Source organism: Manacus candei, unplaced genomic scaffold (genome assembly GCF_025592945.1).
Source record: "Manacus candei isolate 608988 ecotype Guabito, Panama unplaced genomic scaffold, ASM2559294v1 h1tg000049l, whole genome shotgun sequence".
Lineage (NCBI taxonomy): Eukaryota > Metazoa > Chordata > Aves > Passeriformes > Pipridae > Manacus > Manacus candei.
In genome coordinates this window covers 26,180,142-26,200,764 of record NW_026138097.1, presented here as the reverse complement: position 1 = coordinate 26,200,764, position 20,623 = coordinate 26,180,142, and the positions used below count along the sequence as shown (strand labels likewise).

Below are 20,623 nucleotides of genomic sequence, written 5' to 3'. Positions count from 1 at the left end.
ATTTATGTTTCATTTTTTCCCCTGAGTGGAATAAAAACATTAAAGTTTACTTTCACTTATAGTATTCCCTTCTTCTTTTGTTTCTAAAAGTTTGGTTTTGTACCGAAGTAGAGCTTCCAGTAGATAAGCACTGATTTTTTTTTTTTATTTTCTCTAAGGAATAATAACTGTCCACAAAATTGATTACTTTAAAATATTCTTAATTTCTTATTGTTAAAATATTTTTTCTTTTATTCCTAATTCTTTCCTCATCTGGGAAGGAAAGAGGGTGTTATGAGGTAGATATTCTACTCAGGTTAACTCTCTTCTTGTACTGCTTGTTTGCTTTAAGAAATACCATTCAAGGTGTCATATATCCCTGTTGTTTTTGTCTGCTAGAAATCTCTGTTTGAACAAAATTTCTGAGGCGTATCATAAGAATCCTGCTTGGAAGAGTGAGTCTTGAGGACCTGAACAGAACTGTAAAAGGAAGTAAGTATTACCTAGTGTTCCTAATGAACACTATGATCTGAAATAAATATGTTAATTTTGGATGAGTTAAAATACAGAGATTCTAAATAATATCTCCATGAAAATGGGCTTAATAGAAGCAATACTTTTTGTAAAAGTCTTCTGGGAAACCTCGTACTTTGTTCTAATTATCACATGTAGTTACCTTACTCAGTGATTGCTCTGAAACTATATATTTCAAAATAATAAAAATAAAAGATCTCTGATTGCACAGTGCATCAAAAGCAGTGCTTTAGATAGTATTTAATTTAGTAATATCCAGATATTTCACATAAAGGTAAGAGATATTTTTTTCTTTTTTAATTTGGAAACAAAAAGATTCTGGCATTTTATTGTTCTGAGAAGGAAAGAATGCAAAAATATTAAAGTTTTATATTTGGACTATCATACAAATTTTCAGCATGCTGCAAGAATTGTTGCACTAATTTCTGCAACATTATATTTGTCTTAATTTCCCTCATAATCTCCTGAAAGCATAAGCATGGCTTATTAAGCTCCATCTGCCATTCTTGTCATTATTTCAGAAAGATGGTCTCAGTACACTTTTCTGGATCTTCATGACATTGCACACTGAAATGTCAATTCCTGCCTGAAACCATAAAGAAAACCCAAATCTGTGGGCAGCTTGTGAGAGTTGACAATCTCACCATTTCATGTTTATGAAGAAGAGAGGTAATTTGTTGTTTTGGCTTTGTTTTGTTTGTTTGGTTTTTTTTTTTAATTGAAACAAAAATCCACGTTGTGACTATTCTGTTCACACTCGCTTCATAACTGGGTAGAGCAGTGCTGGATGGGTAGCGTGGATCTTTCAACTACTTGTTGAGCATTGCAACAAGAAATACAACCAGCTTCACATGTGTGTAGCTTCACATGTGTCAATAGATAAGGGAAATTAATTCAGATGCACATTTTGACAGAGATCTCAGCACAGCAGTATGTGTTAAACAGAGTGTCAAAAATGTAGCCAGCAAAGCCTGCACATGTTCATATCTACCCTGCCACAACAAGTGGGTCAAATCAGTTCCACATGTGAGGAACTTCTGGTTTATGTGACCAGATTTTATTCACATTTTCAGAGGAATCCTTCATCTCTGTGAGCTGCTGAGTGTTTTCATTCTCTATTTTGGTCATTAGATTGGGTGACATAACTGATTTAAATTGCCACTAGAACACTACTGCAGTTAAGAGAGAATTTTTTCCTCATGTAGAATATATTCAACCTTCAAATTTATTGCTCTATTTATTTGTGTCTTGATTGTCAAACCACTTGATAGAGGATCCATATAAGAAGAACTCTATGAAAAATATATAGATATTATTTGGTTTACAATTTGCATGCCTGATAAACAGAGTGTGCTCAAATAATCTTCTTTATGTCTTTTCCTTTTTGAACCTGCTTGTCTGTCACAGCCAAAGTTTAGAACCACTAGTGGGTAGATACTTGAAGACTTAGTGTACAATCGACATTCAATATACACATCTGAGAGACAAAACTGAAACTCTTTTTCTATTTTAGCAAAAGATGGGATAACAATCAGAGCTGGTATTACTGGAGGGCAAAGTGTCAGGAAAGCAATCAGCAGATAAGCAGATAAAATGGTGGTGGAATGGTATCACATATCAGATGAGGCTGTGAAGTAATGATCAAACAAGGCTAGAGAAAGATGGAATGGATGTGGAGAATACTTCTGTCACTGGTTCCCTCAAACACTCCACAGTACTTGATATGAATCTGCTGAAGAAAAACAATTGGACTGTATCATAGGAAACATGACACTTGCCACAAAAAAAGCTTTAGAAGCACATTTTATGATATTGCAGAATGTATTGTCTCATTTGCCAAGATTATCTTCATTAGGTGAATGTAACGTTATTTGAACTATTTGTTGGTCTCAGAAGTTTGAGACTAACATGCATTACAGGACCCAGATGATTAGTACCAAAAAAGGATCTTAGAAAAGGCAGTCTTACAATTATTAAATAAACTAAAAAATAATTTTAAAAGGCTTTAATTATTTTGAAAATTCACATTATTTTCTTAGTGAAGTATTTAGTGAAACCAGATGATTTTGTGTTAACAAGAGATTGATAAATTATTTCTACAGATTTGTTTTTAACAGTTTTCTACAGTCTGCAGTATTTAGCTATTTTGGTGTGAATTTTATTTATCTTACAGGTATGCAAGTCTAGAATAATTCTGATGATTTTTTTGTCGAGTGACTGCATACAGTGGAGAGGCCTTGCCTACTCTCTTCAAAATTAAGGCAAATGGCTGAACTGCAATGAAATATTGTGTTTTCCTTTTCTTCACAGCTTTTGAATATACAATGGTTTATAACATAAGATCTCAGGTGAAACAATTCATAGGTTTTAGAAATCAGATCTATTGCACAATTATTTTCTTAGATCATGTATTTATTTAGTGTTTTGGTTGGATAGATTTTCTACAGTAGTAGTCCACATATGGAGAGTTGTATTGGAGCAGGTTTCTTTTTTTTTTTTTAATAAATGCACAGTATCATGATGAAGTGAGTACTGTATAATTCATATAAGTGCTTTAAAAAGATATAAACAAAGAAATAGTATACTGTAGTTCCTCTATAATGGAATATCTATTGGGAAAAAAATTGCTTCAGAGTTAAGTTGCAAAAGTTAGTAATCTACTCCATAATTTATACAGCTCAGAGTCTTCAAAAACTATGTGTGTTTAATCATTAAGACTATGTATTCATCATTTTCAAGGTAACTCAAAATTAACTTTTTTATAAGAAAATACTTCAAGGGATTTATAAGAAAATACTTAAAATAATATTAAAGCAATGACATTACCACTTATATCCATTAGTTTAGGGTTTAAAGCAATAATCCAGAATATGAAGAGGTCTGCATATTCTGTCTAATGCATGTACTCAATACCATTATGTCCCATTCTGGGAATGGGAACTCTGTTAAGAGCTAACTTGGAATAATTAACTGTAAAGAGATATAGGATCAGGTCTAACAGAGCAGTCACATAAAATCTGGTAGAGCCTGGGTCAGATCCCATCCTCCCGTCCAGAAACAACACCTCTGAATTTGGAATCACAGGAACACAGAACCACAAGGCCTCCCAGGTTGGAAGGTAAGCCTAAAGATCATCCAGTCCAACCTTTCATGGGAAAGACAGCCTTGATGAGGTTATACAGCACAATCCAATTGTGTCTTGGAAACTTTCAGTGACAGGGACTCTACCAAGTTCCTGAAGAGGTTGTTCCAGTGAATGATTGTTTTAACTGTAAAAAAAATTATTTCATATATTGAGATGAATCCTTGATATATCTTGAGTATTGTAATCAGAAGCTGTTTCTTGTTCCAAATGGTTTCTGAGGTAAGAACATGGGTCAGAGGGAGGAGAGTCAGTTTCAGGTAAACTAAAATAAAACCATCAGAATGATGAAGGGTCTGGAGGGGAAGCTTTATGTCAGAACCATGGGTGAATGAAGTCAGATTGAATGAGTGTGTCCTACCAAACCTTTCTTTAGAAACAAGTTTGCTTAGGATGATGTTATATTCTCCTAAAACATTGTTTTCTAAATAGTTAACACTCTCAGTGGGTACACGAAATGCTCAGTTTCCAGATCTTGTTCCAAGTAATGTTTCCTGATTGAAGATATCAGTAGAAAAGATTAATGATCCCCTGGCAGGTATTGCATTTTTCTGGGAGCTGGCACTGCAACTTCAAGCTGTCAGAAGAGAGCATTCAAGTGGAGGCTTTAATACCCTGGCTAGAGATCCTGCCCAGCATTTATTAAGTGAATAAAAAGAGAAGAGACACTTTCTTCTTACCTGAAAAGATAGTTCGTGCCCTCCTATTTTTCCACTGAAAGGTTTATCTCAAGTCAAATTCTGTTCTAGGGAGGAAAGCCTATAGTATATAAGAAAAAAATATTCAATATCTGACAAACAAACTTTATGAATTTAAACTAATGTAACAGTTTGTCACATTTTGGCTTGAATTATTGTTGGCAATTGTTTATTAACTGATGGTTATTTTTAGTAGCATAAATACTTTATGTATTTATTAGAACAAAATGTGACATTTCCTGCTGTTTCTTCTTCAGCAATAACACAACAGCCTTTTGAAGGAATGACTGTAGCTTGAAAGGGTAGGGTGGAGAAGGAGCTGCTTCAGGCTTAGTGTGTTTCCTCCATACTTGGCATGTGTCTTGCAGCTCTTTTGTTGAAAAGGGGCCTGAGGAAGTTAGTTAGAGTAATCCGTGAAATACAAAATAGAGGTTTGTCTTAAAATAAGAAGTGTTACTACTCACTAAACCTGGTTTTCCTCAGAAAAATGCTGGAAGGCAGTAACAACTTATTTCATTGCTAAAGACACACTTGAAGTCTATTGTAAATATAGGAGAGTACAAATCAATGTATCTGATAATCTAGAAAAGCATCTTTGACATTTAATTTGTCATTGGTAAGAGTAGGTATTATTTATATGCAGACAGGGTAAAGTGTTCTGTAATAAATATACTGAAAATATATTCACCTTCACAGCAGTTCACAGACATAGAGAAGTAATCTGTATGGTGTACCTGGAACTGACAAGATGGGTATTTTAAAACATGAAAACAGTCATGGTAACCTCAGCCCTGTTACTGACTCTTCACTTTGATATATGAGTTAGCCAGAAGTCCTTTTTCTGGAAAAAAAATAGCTCCTATCATAATATTTGGGACATCAGTTTTATTCAGCATGATTAGATAGCTTTCCAGACTTATTTAGGATCATGTGCCTTTTTTTTTTTCTATTCAAAAAATCTACACTAAAATTTTTTAATGAAAACTTCCTGTATTAGATATTCTTTCCCTGACTGTGTAAATCAGAGCACACGTTCCTTTATTTGGGGTAGTTTTTACTTAAAAAATAATACTCATGAACAGGTGACATTACAGACTAAGTAATTTGTGCTGTGCTGGATGCCACACTGTTCTGTACTGAAGGTGGACTGAAGTAAGGAATTTTCGGGAATGTTCAGATTCGGAAGGCAACTTAACAATGTTCAATTTCAGATTTTCCTGTCTCAGAAATGGAAAAACAGTTGCCTTGAACAGACTGTAAGCAGGAATATCTCTCTGTTTCCAGTACTTCTCTTGTTTTGATTTTTTTACTAGAGGAATCATCTTCCCAGCATGAAGATATTATTTTGAGGCATGTCCCAAAGCCTCAGGAGTAAGGCTGGTCTTGAGGAAAGGAACGGATTTTCATCCCTCCTTGATCTCTCATCAAGGTCACTTTGCCACCAGTCTCAAGATCTACCACCACTCTTTGCTATTGAACACCCTTTGAAGGATAACTGGAGATATCTGTATGGTTTTTGCTCTCATCCTCTAGGCTGTGAAATACTGTTCAAAATCTCACTAGATTTTGAAATGGAAGGTCTAAGTACTTAGCTTCTTATGATAAAAAATTTTAATTAGCAGATCAGTATTGCTTTCAATGGGCTGTGTGCAGCTGCACCCTTAGAAGCAAGTCCTCAGCTTCTGTTGCCTGGGAAAGAAATACTTACATATTCAAAATAACAGGTATTCAAAACTTCAAATATTTATTATTTGGTTATGTCCACAGGAGTATTTTAAATAAGCTTCTCTTCCGTTGTTTCTGAATTTTATTGTAGAGAGTTGGTGCTTTCAGTGGAAAGTAAATAAAGACTGACAGCACTTCTAGTGTTCAGAAAAAAAAACAAACAAGCTGTTCAAGGATGTGTAAAAATGCAGATTGACATAAATTGAGTCAATATTACAGAAGCCATTCATGCAAAGCAAACAATAATGTCATGATAAACAATAGAGTGAATATAGGGAAATGACTGTTTTATTGATAGTGAGTCACATCATTCTTTTTTAACTGCTTGAACATTAGTGTATATTTGATTAAACATGGGAATTTTGGACATAATTTCAAAACAAAACCACTTCCTGTAGAATAAGCAAAAAATTAAACCCAAAGAGTGTCTTCTAGACTGAACAGTTTGAAGTATGACAAAGATAAATTATCTTGATCCGTAGAGTAATAGAAATTGATTTGTAGCGTGCCAGAATGTCTGATATTTTATTCTGCTTATCAGGTAAGGAGGAAAGATACCTGGATTGAAGATGAGGGTAGGAGCTCAAATCACAAAATCTATAGCTGGTTGGACTTGAAGTATTTCTCTAGGCTTTCACCTTTTGCTCTATAAGTCTCTGCAGTCAGCAAAATGACTCTGTGCTTCTTGGCATTAAATTTCACTGTCAGTTTTATTGCCAAGTGTCTTCCATTGTACCCCTTGTGGTGCTGTGCTTGCTTTCAGTGTCTTAGCTGATCCTCCCACTTTCCACTTGTCCTCATTAAGGCTAATGCACTTATTTCACAGTTACCACTAAAAGATATGGAAGGTATGGAAAGACTTTCTAACTTAAGGATCACAGAAATTCTCTGTAAAAATTACTGTGCTCTTTTACCTTGTTTTCTAAAGATTCTGAAAACAGGTTTGAATAAACCAGTTTTAAAATGTCTCAGAAGTCTGGGTTTTGTCCTGTTCAGAGAGCTATACTTCTCAGGATTCTGCAAGCAATAAGATTTTTTTTTCTTTGTATTTTGCATAGTTTGTTTCCACCAGTGTATTTGATACCTTCCTTAATGGTGCTTGTAGAACCCATTAACCCTTCACAATTGGTGTAGTTTGGGCTGTCAAATAACCTTTGTAATATCAACGTATTTTGTTACTTTGTAGTTCTCTCTTATTTTCCAAATCATTTCTATGTAGAACAGCACAAGCTGTTGATATTTTAATGCTATCAATATCTGATTATATTCTGCTGCAAAACCAGACCACTTTATTCCTACTATTTTGTATCTGTTAGGTTCTCTTTCAAAGCAATTCTCTTCCATCGTGTCAGCTTATCTTCCTATAAATATTTTGTAAAGTATTCCATCTTTACTCCACCACTAATCTCATCTTCTGTGATGAAATAATTGAAATAGTTTCTTATTGGTGGGAGTTTTTATTTCCTACTGGTAGTTTAAGTTTATCTTAAACTCCTGATGAACGTACAGGTTATAAAACATATTGCTGTGATAGAGTTTAGGTTTTTATGGCTAAGCAAGTAAGATTCCTATGTTTGAAGTCAAACTATAATTAGGTAGTAAGAATGACTGCACGTGTCCAAGCACTTTCTGTGTTCTCATCACATGAAAACTCTTTAATCACAATTGACAGTTGATGAGACATTCACAATCTTTCACCACTGAAAGACCACGGAAAGACTAAGTTGCACCCTACCTAGTGTAATCTAATTACTTTATACAGATTTTGCATGAGAAAAAGCACTACAAGGCAATCACAGATGAAACCTCTATGCCTGGTTTGAAATTCCTTCCATCTGGATCTCAGCTTATATGTAATCTCAAATGTACTTCAAACAATTTAAATCCTGCCCTGTATCAGATTTCACATCTCTTTTTTAAAAAAATTAGGGGAAATGTGGAAGGGTATGGAGAATATTTTTGTTCATAGCTTAAAGATAAGAAAACTTATGTTTTCTTATAGTTGCTCTGTCCAATATCAGTGACTGGATCTATGGGAACCCAGGCTTCTAGCTCTCAGAGACAAGTTTTAGCTATTTTAAAAATACTGCTTATGTCATTTAGCAGAAAGATGCCAGATTTATATACCATCACACATTTCAAAAGTGTAATGAGGGCAGAATTGTTTCTCTCACTGATAAAATATTAATATTGAAAACTGAGGTTATCAGGAAATCATAAAAAGACAGTTCACTTGGAAAGCCATCTCAGACACATTCCACATCCCCTCTCTCTTACTGATTACATTAGTAACGCATCATTCAGAGCATTAAGCATTACATTTAATAAACAGCAATGAAAATATTACTTCCTATATAGAACTGCAGAGGTAGTGGTGTAAGAAAAACATTGTTAGAAAACTTCCTGAATTTTTTGCCCTCTGCCTGCCTCAAGTGTATAAAAAACCAAGGTGTGTTTTGTTTTTTGCATCCCCAACTAAATTCTTCTCTTGTGCTGATGAGAAAGTAAAAGAAATTAATTGCTGAAAAAATCTCAGGCTACATCAATCAGCTTTTTTTTTCTGGAGGGTGTGATGGAAAATGTGTAATGTGTGTGATGGAAAAGATGGCTTATCTTTTTTTCCTCCTAGTGCTTCCAAACTCATATCTAGAGGCCTGACATCCTGTCATCCTGCCTGACAATGCAGGAAGCTCCTAAAAAGAATTAGTAACCAGAGAGGGAGCTCCTCATACCTGATTGCTATGGGTGGAAAAGACCATTCAGTACATCTCAGCCTAGGACTGTGTCAGGTCCTTTTGCTAGAGTCCCTAGTTTGACATTCATTGTATTTTTGTTATTGACCAAAGTAATTTACTACAGTTTTATGGTATACTGACCTTCCAAAGGTTGTCCTGCATGCCAGTAATGCACATAACAGGAATCTGTCTTTGTGGACCTTATGAAAAATAAAGGAGGAACTCAGGCACGTACACTCTTCATGTTTAGATTAGGTAGAGGAAGTCATGGAATCGACACATAAATATCAAACCTGCTCTGAGTGGCCCAAACCATATTTTCACTGCTGCACTGAGAATTCCTGCTGAAAACATGTTTTCCTTTATTCCCTACCTCAACCACAAACCCCATATTTATGTCTGTATAGTCTAAGTACTATGAAAAGACAAAACTGCAGGGGATACACCTGTGTATAAAAAGCATATAATTCTTAGCTGTGAAAGGTAGCAGGTGCAATTGTGTGTTTGTGTGTAAGGTTCTGGAGTGACTGGTTCCCACTGTCCCAAGCAAAAAGTTATCCTAGGACTGACAGATGTGACATAATCTGTACTGTGTTTTATTTTTCCTCATTTTATTTTGCAGTAACTTTGATAGTAGTATATTTTTTGTATACATCTATGCTCCAGATAGCTTTGCTACCAATGTAAATACCATTTTTTTTTCCATTAAGGCCATTATACTGCAGAGTTTCTTAAGGTATGGAGTTGTATTAAAGTATGTAGGAATACCTTCCTCGGATATTACATTGCATGAAATTATACGAGAATGTCTCTGATTTCATGAAGTCTCTGGTTATTGGGCCAAATAATGCTTATGCAATTTGTGTTTTGACAAGAATCACTGTAAGAGAAAAAAATGAGATAAGAGTACTTACTTGTCAGGAGATAAAGGCAGAATAAAATCAGCTTGTCAGATTCCATAGTTGCCTCACAGGAATTTCTTAATTTTTCCCTGTACTTCACCCAGCCTAAGTGAACCCTTTTATTCTCCCCAGATCACCAGCCTCTCCCACTGCTTGTACCCATACCTGACCAGAAGTAACAGTAGAGGACCAACTTCCCTCGTTTCCTTCCAGTAATGCTTCCAACACTATCACGTTCCTGCATGTTCATGTTCATGAACTGCAGTTCAATGATTTTCAAAATGGTATTTTTAGTCAAGTTATTCCAAAATCACTAAACTCTGTAAGCTATTATAGGAGAACAGAGTTGTTTGAATATTTGTTGGGCAAGGATGGTAACGGCTATTCATACCACTTTTCAGCAGTTTAGGAGCACCAAAATATGAAGCTTATTGGAAATATGTGGAGTTTTTATCCTCCAGGCAGAAGATGCATTTTATAGTCCTTGTTTGAAACTTTACCTGCTGTTATCCTTTCACTGTCTTGTTGTGATGACAGATACTTCTAGTAACCATTTCAATTCAAGTATTATAATGCTAAAGCTTCAGCTAATAACTCTTAAGGGTAACAGAATCCCCCTCGTAGACCAAAACATGGCTAGGCTTTGCGAACGAAGATTTGGGGCCACACAAAGGTCTGTCTAAACCAATACCACATTTCACGTCAATAGCATTTAGGCATTTTTTGATGTTCTACCCAACCTGCAGCATAACACAGCTCAAGAATAGGTGTTGTCTTGTGTATTTTTCTTCATATGAAAGGAACTAGCAAAATATGAAATTAATGTTTAAAGGTAATTGTTTTTATGAAACTTTATTTTTCTCTAATATTTGCTCTAGAAAGAAATATGTGAAAAATCAATCCTACCTATCAAAATCAAAATTGTTAAAACTTAGACTTTGTGAAGATCTTAAAGTTGCAAGCCATCTAAGCAGTTTTTTTGCTAAATATATGAGTGATTACTTTTGTCTTTGTGGGTTATTAGGATATTGTTGAAACACGATGAAATTACTGATTTAATTATCTCTATATTGCTACATATGAAGTTTTATTAAGTTACTGAAAAAAATAATATTAATGGTTATGTTATGTTCTAGCAAAGATCATCTTTCCCTTCTTAAAAGTGGATTAGGAGAAAATAATTCTAATTTTTGTTTAGCTCTGTTACCTGCAACTAATATGAAATAAATTTAATCCATCTCTGTTTCAGGCATTAATTTTGTGACCAGTGATTCACAACAAGCTTTGTTCTCTTGAAAATTGCATTAAAACTGTGATTATGACCTCACAAAAAATAAAAAAATGACTAATACTTGAGTTATTTCTAAGAGGAAAAACCCAAGTTTGTGTTTCTAAAGAAAAAGTGCATTGGGAAAACAGGAATAGAAGATGATGGTAAAATGAAACTCCTGGGCTTCAGAAATCTGTTTCTGTGTGTCACTACTTTATTTGAAATATATCAGGGAGAAGACCTCTGGTAAGTAACTTCTCCTCACACTTCTTTATGAGAAGAAATACTGATATTGAACTAAATACCCATGATTATTATCTATAACAGCCTCTTTCCAGTAAATTTAGATATCTACCAAAAATACTATATGAAATAAAAGTAAATGTCCAAAAGTCAAATATGGTTCATTATCATAAAAGAAACTTATAAAGTAAACATAAAAGCTATATACTATCAAATTGCAATGCCCACAAATCATACATCCATGTTTGTGGGAAAAGAGAGTATTTTCTGTTCGCTGAGTGAGAAAGGAGATATTTACAAAGACTTTTAATTTGTTGCTTTTCTATCTGCAGAGTGATTGTAGTGTGGAAATGGATTTTCTGTTATATTAAACATAAAGGAATAGTTCAGGGGTTTTTTTCTATTAAGAATAAATTGCTTTTGTTGTTTATTAATTTAGAAATGTTTATAAACTAATGGCCTTATTAGACTCAGAAAAAATTCATTGTGTTGACAAAATATTTAAATGGCTTGAGACAAACTTGCAATTTTGTCACTACTGCAAATAACAGAAATGTACTAAAATAATTGCCATTCTTTACATCAGAAATATCAGTTAATACAGTCAGATATGCTGTAATTAAGTGCCAGTGAACATGAATAGTCTTTTAATATAGGCAGATGTAAAATGACTATTCCAAATAACATATTCCTTTTTATTTTTCTAAGCTGTAGATAACTGGTTCATTTTTTGGTTGTTGTATGCATTCTTAAAAGTCCAGAGGAAAACAAAACTACTGATATCTGCTGATATGTCCCCTTTTTTATATGCTTATTTTTATATTTTAGACATTGAAAAAAAATTAAATCATCTCATGGTTTCCTCCTGAATATGTATAATTCTTGCACATATTACATTTCACTTCTCCCAAAAGATTTAAAAAAACCCCCAAAAAAACCAAAAAAAAAACCCTACCAAAAAAACCCAACCAACCAAAGTTCAAGTTTTGGGAAGAAGGGACTGGAAAAATTGTAAATATCCTTCTAATCTCATTCTTTATAAAAGTATCCAATAGTGAACATATTTGCAAAAAAACAAAAAGGATTGGTTTCACCATAGACTTAAGTTGTGGCATATATACAGAGAGAGATAAAGCTATATATCTGAGATATATAGATATATAGATATATATCTCAGATATAGATATATCTCAGTATATATGTCAGATAGTCAAGAAAGTCAAGAAAGACCATAGCAAACCATGTCTTAGTAACCAGATTTATATAAAAGTAGAAGAAAATGTTCCTCTGTTTTGGGATTTTTTTTGACTTTGTGCAATTCTTCTTTTTCACTCCCATTTTCAGTGGTTAGTTAATTTTTATAAAAGTTTAAAACTCAACAAATTGCCATTTTTTAAAATAATCATGAATGCTACCCACTACCATATTCAAGCACTGCAGCTGCATTAATAGATAGCAAAAACAGAAAGCAAAAACCACGTGTTAAGAATAACATTCCTAAGTATTCAGAAGGAAAAATTCTATGAAGTGTGACATTCTCTGAAAAATCTAAAGTTATTGTCCTTTGGTTATCTCATACAGCTCAGTCTGATGCAAGATCCCTGAATTAGGACCAAGTTTGGAACTAAAGAGGCCTTGTGTCATTATGACACATGTGGCCTCTCAACTCAGCGCTGAGCACATCAATATTGGTTTCAGCAACTGCACACTTCTTATTTGTACTGTATAGTCCTATCAGATCACCTCTATTGTATTTGGTTATGTCACTGGTATCTGACAGCCTCCTAATCTCTGGGGAAACTGCCCACTCCTAGTTATTCAGTTATATTAACTCAAGAATAAAGTTATAAGTAACTAATTCACAAATATAAGATAAATTTACATAGCTGTATACTGGACCAGAAGAAATTTAAGGGAAGGACAAGAAAAGCCTTATGGTCCCACAGTGTAATTGCTCATTAGTACCCAGCAGCAAACAGGTAAGTCCCAAAGAAGTATCTCCATTCCTCAGTTAGATGTAAGCAGAGTTATTTTTGCATGACCATTTTCCTCCTGTGTTGGTTCATTGCCACTGGTAAATTTGTTTCTTTTTTTGTGTGTGTGTGAGAAATACTTGGTTGCCTAGTCTATATTTTGCTCTGGCCTGGTTAGATCTAGGTGGAGTTCAGGGATGGTCAAGGGAGAAAAGTTTCAGGGATTCAAAAATGTATTGTTTCTGTTATGGTTGTGTCAAGGGGCATCAACATGTCATCTTAATGAAAGTTCTGTGGCACTTTTCTGTTGCACTTAAAATGCAGTTAAACTAAAATGTGTTCTGTAGATAAACAAAAACAGTTTCATGGTATATCTAATAATTAATAGACTTAGTTATAAAGCCTAATACATAAAGGAGCAGTATATGGATAAAGAAGCAGAGAGGTTGAACAATAGCAGAATTGCTTTTTTTTGTTTCACTACAAGGACTTCACAAGGCTGACGTAGCTTGCTGCACTTTAGCAGAGCTGAAACCCTTCAAATACAGACCTTGTTATGACACTTGTTTTGTGCTTCCCTGATCCCATTCTGCTACCTGCCTTACCTGAGGGGAAGGTTTTCTCCTACCTTCTCAAAGGGCTCCTATTGCTCCTAAAACTTCATACCTCCAAGCTGTTTAGGTGAAGAGGCTTCTAATAGGCAGCCTGTTACTAAGTAATGCCACAGGTTCAGTGGAGCAGCAACAGTTTCTGCTTCTTTAAATTTAACAAAACTTTTGAGATTGATTGCACTTTGTTGGCTGTGTTCTTTTTCTAGCCTGTTTTATTTAGTAGACTTTTAATAAAAATAATTATAGACATTATTCAGTTTAGCAATGTAATCTGTCATGCAGCTTTGCATTGATTGCAAAAGTATACAGTTTAGTCAGCTGTATAATCAAGATCTAGCATCAAGTGAAATGTGCACCAAAGATACAGATCAAAAACAGATGTGAGGAGGAAAACAATGAGGTAATAGCAAAGGTAAAGTCACACTCTATTTTGTGAAAATAGAAATTTTGTCTATGTAAGAAACTGAAAGAATGGAACTAGAAGAGCTGTAGAGTAAAATGGATGGGAACAGAGGCAGGGAGGTAAGAAAGGAGAAATTGAGTGTCCAGGCATAGAAACCAAGGGGTGCAATAGATAAGAATAAAAGAAAATCAAGACTACTCTTCTGTTTAATCACAGAGTTATGCTTAAAACAATGATTAATCTCTCATGACTTTGTAAGTAAACTACAGAGCCCTGTGTTAATTTAATACTGCACACAGCCACTCCCTTTCTTTCCTTATGCTCACATGCAGCCAAAGTGGGGTAGATGCAGCAGTGAGGGGCAGGCTCAAATTCTCTGATTGTTCATGGTGAGCAGTGTACAAAAGGACAACAGCAGTGCAGTGACACACAAAAGGGGTAACCTAGACATAGAACAATGCATTATCTTCCTTTAGGCAACTTTCAGGTGTCTGTGTTACGTTTGAAGTTCACCAATCAACTCAGTTTAGGACTTCACTGTGCAGTGTCTGTTCTGGGAATTGCAGCTCCTATGCCCTACAGATGCTTATGCAGTCACTAATGTACAGGAAGGAATCTTTTATATTTTCCTAGTCATTGTATTCTGGTAAAAGAAAGTGATCTGTGTTCACTGTAAGAGCGAAGCAAATACAACTGTTATAATTTCTACATTATTCCTTCCTTTTCAGTCTTTTAATTGTTCATACGATAGTTGGGGAGAGGGAAGGAAATCGAGTAGTTCTCTGTTGTTCTGTGATTTCTGCTCCATGGCACCAAATCAATTGTCTCCTAACAGTTGTCTCAGACAACTGTCTCAGACAACTGTTATATATTTTATTACAATATTGTGATGGTATAGTGCTTTCTGGGGTGGAATCAAGATCACTGTTTCTTCTCCTTAAAGATATTAGTCAGCTTTGAGGAAGAAGTGGAGAAAAACATAATTATCTTGTTAAAATTCTGCAACAGGAATTAAAAGACAAATGACTATCAGAGTATTAATAAGCTCTGAGTTACTCTATCTGTAGGTTACATGTACTGTAACTAATCCCAGCATGGAGCTTGTAATTTCAGGATAAAAACATAACTCACCCTTGGGTTTGTCTGTTTTCAAACTGCTTCATTTATGCTATTAAATACAGTGTGTGCACTTTAGATAGACAATTAATTTTTAAAAAACTTTATCTTGGAGTGAAAAAATGTCTTCTGTAATTCTTCTGCCTTCAATATTTCTTCTGAAAATGCCAGTGCAATTTAAAATATTTTTAAAATAACTATAATCCTTGGTTGGGGAGCTTGTAAAACAAATGAGATTCCTAGATTAAACTTTTCAGTAGTACTTGATAAATTTGATTTTAAATGTGGTTCATTTATAAATGCCTGTTCAGTTTGAATTATTTATATGGTGAGAGGAACATTTATATTCATATACTGAAGAAATAAAAGCTGGCTTAATATGTCAATTCCTAATAAAGTATTCACAGAAAATATTCAAAATATACTGATAACATGTAGAGTTTTAACATGACTGTTAAAACACATCTCTGGGAAATAAGAGAAAGGTCTGTTGAACTAAGAAATTAATTTATTGTAATAATAAGAATCTGACAAATGCAAAGAAACTATACCTAAACTATTTCCCCCCATCTCATTGAACAGTTCTTCAGTGTCAGTACAACACATATTGCAGCATGCAGTCATTTTCAGGCTGGCAGTTTTACAACAATTAGCAAGCATTGGGTTGTCTGCAATATTGTTATATTTATCGAGACTCAATTCCAGCTGGGGTCTGAGTGGGCACTTTCTATTGTTAGATCTATGGCCTTTTGGGAATGTTTCTTAAAAGAAAATTAAATGCTAAAAAAGTGACTTGGCAGAAACGTAATTCTGTTGTTGCAGTTTCTCAGGAGAGGTGTTGGGGTTTTTAGTCTGTAGTCCTTAATAAATTCCAACAGAAAGACTATAAACAATGGTCTCTAGCATAATTCTGAACTAGCCTGATTAATACAAGATTGATATTCTTATAATAATCTCCACATTGGAGATAATGTTTATTTAAGCATTTATTTCAAATTCCTACTATCACCTGGGGAAGAGGGACAGTGAATATAACAAGATTTTCTAGTCTTTTGTTTGCTTCTAAATCTTCCTTTAGACAAATTTTCTTTAATAAATACCAGATCTTATTGCTCAAGAAAATTTGGATGAAAATCTAATATATATTAAAAATCTAAATTGATAAAAAAATATGAATATGACCTCATTTTGATTTTTCCTGATAATATTGGTAATTAAACTTTTCCTATACTTACTCTTCTTCACCATTAGGCATGAAACAGAATTCTCTGTGAATCCTTACAAACTTTAGAACTTGTTTTCGATGAGAAATTACAAACAAAAGTTTATTCAGAAAATTAAATTTATTGTTCCAAACAAAGAAGCAAGCAAACTGATTTAATATCAACTAACTCTTATCATCATGATGATTTTTTTTCTAGAAAATAAAAGGTGCATAACTTTCAGCAAAAAATATAACTGGGGAAATATGCAACTTTCAGTGCACAATTCATTAAAAGGAAAAAGGAAGAATTTAGAACAATTTGTTTATTGCAATAAAGGTGTGTGGTGAAAGACAAATGTAAGCTGAATTATTGATAGTAATATGACTGAATTCCTCTTAATGTGATAGGTATTTACATCTTAACCTGCTTTGACCTTGGCTTGAGTATATCACAGTTGAATTTAATTGATATGTGTCAATAAGTTTATTAAATATAAGATCAATTACTTTCTTATTTTTTAAAATTTTCATGTAACTGTCAGTGTCATTTGTAAGTGATTTATTATTCCTCCTTTCCCCTCAAAGTAATGTAGGGTTAATAATCAGTAAGTTAAGGTTAATATCTGTGAATCGTATAATGTACGATTAATGATATGAAGTTGACATTTTGAACAAAGTCCTCTCAGATCATGAGAGAAGCAGATACTTGTGAATTCAAGATCCTTGCTATTTATTAGAACAGACTGTGACATTACAAGATGGGTGCCTACTAAATGTGTTTCAGGGAGGAGAATAATCTCTGCTCAGTCCACAGGAGCAAATACCAAAGAGTTATCAGAACAGGTGCTGAGAAAACATTACTCACCTAGGAGGAATTCTTCAACTAAATCCCAGTCAAATTCCTGAACAACTTCCTCAAGATATCATTCTCTGGTGGACAAAATTATTAGGACAGGAATTAAAAAGTGATCACACAGCTAGAAAACCACATCAATGATTATTAAGTTCTATCCTAAAAAAATACAGGGTAAAAACAGGCATCTATTCATCACAAAGTGCTGGATGAAAATGTTAGTTCATGAAGATGTTCTTTTTCTTACAGAGTCACACACAGAACCAAAAATCTTGCTGAATTGAAAAGAAAGCCCAAGCCATATTACAATTATATAAGAAAAGATTCAGGACAACAGCTCAAGATTTGAAGGACTGGGAACATGTGATCATGCTTTTATGTCAAACTGAATAGTACCATAGCAAAAGAAAAACTTCAATAGGAATTTACAAAGAGAAAGAACATAACAAAAAATAAAAGCAAAAGTACAATGAAAAGTTGACCATAGGAACAAATTTACAGAAAAAGGAAAATAATGAAACAGAAATGACAACTGGAGAAGAATGGGCAGTGAAAAACTCATTTTCTGTCCTCTTGAAAAGATGAGAGTTCCAGCTTGTGAACTATTCTGTTGTACACCAGTAAAAATAAATAGTGCTATTTAGTCATGAAAAGTGGAATTGAACCGGTTACTTGCCTTCAAACTTTATCAAGAAAAATAAATGCTGTGAGGAAAAATTTTATTTAGAGTATACAAAAGCTGGGGAAATAGCAGCTTGAGCTATATAATGAAAATAATTCTTTAAAGAATGAGCTACCTCTCTCCCTTAATCACAATGTACAAATTTGGTTAAAATTCATCTCTATGGGTAGCTCAGTGTTTCCTTTTTGAGGTCTATGAAATATACTGAGGAATATGTGACAATCCAGTAACATACTCTGAAAGAATATACGAGGATTAAACTAAAGTTATAGAGGAAGACACATGGTTTTTGGTAACAATTTACCTCTTGGTAGTCCAGAAATTCAAGCATTCCTGTTAAAAAAAAAGTACAGCATACTTTCACATATTGTACTTCATGAGTTACCTAATAGGGAAAGAGTTATCTTAACTAGTTTTTCCCTGACATTATCCACTGGATTGACTTTTTTCAAATAGATCCTGATATTAGTTGGATATAAGATAACAAGATCTTGATATAAGCAAGAAATCCCAATATTAGCTAAAATAAGAAAAGGCACTATTAACCATCATGACTAGTTTTGAGAAATTTTAATGCTCCCACATTAAATTCCGAATTTAAAAAGGTAAGTCATCACACAATTTTGTTTTTAGGCTGTGCAATACTACCTTTTAGTTTAGCAGTTGTTTTATTCCCAAACAGCATGTAGACCCAGACAAAAAAGTAAATGTAAGTAATTGAACATATTGACAGCTATTAAATGGTAATTATATCTCACTAAAGCATGGTTGTTTGGTAGCTGCAGAACACAAAACATAAGCCTGATAGTCAAAGAAACACTTTTACTGTTTGGTGCTCTTTCCTGCCTTTCATATTGTTCCATTTTCTGTCCTATTGCTTGAGCATAATTTCCTAGCAATTTCCATAAATAGAGTTTTTAAAGCCACTTCAAAGTTATCTAATAATTTAATTTGTAATTGCAAAATCTTTGCTTCAGTGGATCTATTGCATCAATCAGCACTGAAGCAATTACTTAATTTGCAGTTAGACATTAGATTACATAATATTTACAAAATTAACATCCATAAACAAAAAATTATAACTTCACGAGAAACACTGTAATTCTGACAATGATAAGGAGTGCAAATATTTCCTCTTGAAAAATGCCAAGTACATGACAGTAAAATGCTTATAAGGCCTGGAGGTACAATGGCTGTCTGAATCTAACTTATTTACCATCAATGTGATCAATACTTTAACTGAATTTAATTAGATAACACTGTGTTAATGAATGACCTTTACCTTGTCTGTCTTGTCATCCAGCAGTTAATGATAAGTTGAAATACATACTCTGAATAAAAAGAAATTAAATTGAATAGTAAGAGCTATAGGCTCTTACTCCAAGCTTGCCAGATAGCTATGGACTTCATAGCTAAGGGCTATGAAGCATGCTTCAAATTGGCCTTTGCTCTGCTGGTACAGGGTGTTTTTTGAGTTTACTGCAGAGGATTTCATTACCCAGCAAATGATTCACCTTAAGGGTGAATATTCAGAACAGCTTCATTTCTGGTTTTGTATACCTGCAATTTAGATAGAAGGTGCTCATTAGAAATACAGTTTTACTTTACTGTAATCATACCCATCCTTTTTCATTACTTCTATTAGTTACAAAACATAGACTGTTGCTCAGGGCCATTGCAGACAGCAGAAAAAGTTGTACCATTTCTTCTCTGAAGAGTATGTGGTCTTTTTATCTGTCCAGTTGATGTCTTTCTGGTAACAGGAGATAAGTACTGGAAACTTTTGAATTGTTGAGAATTTAATCAGAAAATTATATTTGGTCAATATATAATTTTCACAAAAATCAAACCATAATTAAGTAGCAGTAACATTATGGCATTCCATTTATGAAAAATCACTGAAAATAATCCTCAGTTGTAAATTCATTTACTTACATGAGTTCTGTAGAAGTTTTCTCAGTTTGTCTAAGAGGAATTACAATATAAGATAAAGGCCAGAACATAAGATTGGACTTGTGGAGTCTGGAACTGAATTTGTAGTTTGCTAGAAGCAAGTCACATATAGCAAGAAAGATCAGTGCTCTTTTAAAAATTGTTTTCTATTATACAGGATAAGGATACAGATTTTCTACTGGCTTTGACAGAATGAATAACATCCACTGTAGACAGACACAGCAAGATGTATTTTGGCTGATATTATTTTACCAAAGTGTGAAGTGTCCTCCTTTAAAGCAAATCAAAACTCTGAAGTAAAATGAGACTCCCACTTCAGCAGAGTGACTGAAATGTTCTTTCTGTACTAACAGTGGAATCATCATCATAATAAAAAGCATAGTTCATTTTGTCTTGCAGAATTGACTTTCTCAACTATCTTTTTGTGTCTTTTACCTTGGAAAATCAGGTCTTTTTTCCACACACTGACTTATTTTTCCTTTTGCTCTAAAATGTATTTTTGAAAGACTACCCAAAATTTGTTCTGAATGCAAACACATGTCAGATGTCTAAACTATCCCAGTTTTAGGTAATGTCTTCCGTAAACTTATGTAACATTCA

General features: G+C 33.9%; 2 long non-coding RNA genes across 9 annotated transcripts in view; one reads left to right on the top strand and one right to left on the bottom strand.

The window, feature by feature from the left end:
• The window catches only part of LOC127476427 (uncharacterized), a 37,664-nt gene extending 18,146 nt beyond the window's left edge, over positions 1 to 19,518 (bottom strand). For 6 of the 8 annotated variants that reach the window (XR_007906602.1, XR_007906605.1, XR_007906606.1 and 3 more), the window contains exons 1-5: positions 19,353 to 19,518; positions 18,375 to 18,403; positions 17,401 to 17,465; positions 5,042 to 5,093; positions 4,336 to 4,414 (exon numbers count right to left, since the gene is read on the bottom strand). This is a non-coding gene — a long non-coding RNA (uncharacterized LOC127476427). Of the gene's footprint in view, positions 1 to 4,335; positions 4,415 to 5,041; positions 5,094 to 8,954; positions 9,014 to 17,400; positions 17,466 to 18,374; positions 18,404 to 19,352 lie in introns of all 8 variants that reach the window. The other 2 variants (XR_007906603.1, XR_007906607.1) reach the window with 2 other exon arrangements.
• On the top strand, positions 383 to 3,048 carry LOC127476433 (uncharacterized). Its single transcript, XR_007906613.1, has 3 exons — positions 383 to 471; positions 1,035 to 1,182; positions 2,687 to 3,048. It is a non-coding gene; the product is annotated as an uncharacterized LOC127476433 (long non-coding RNA).
• Positions 19,519 to 20,623: the final 1,105 nt, after the last annotated feature.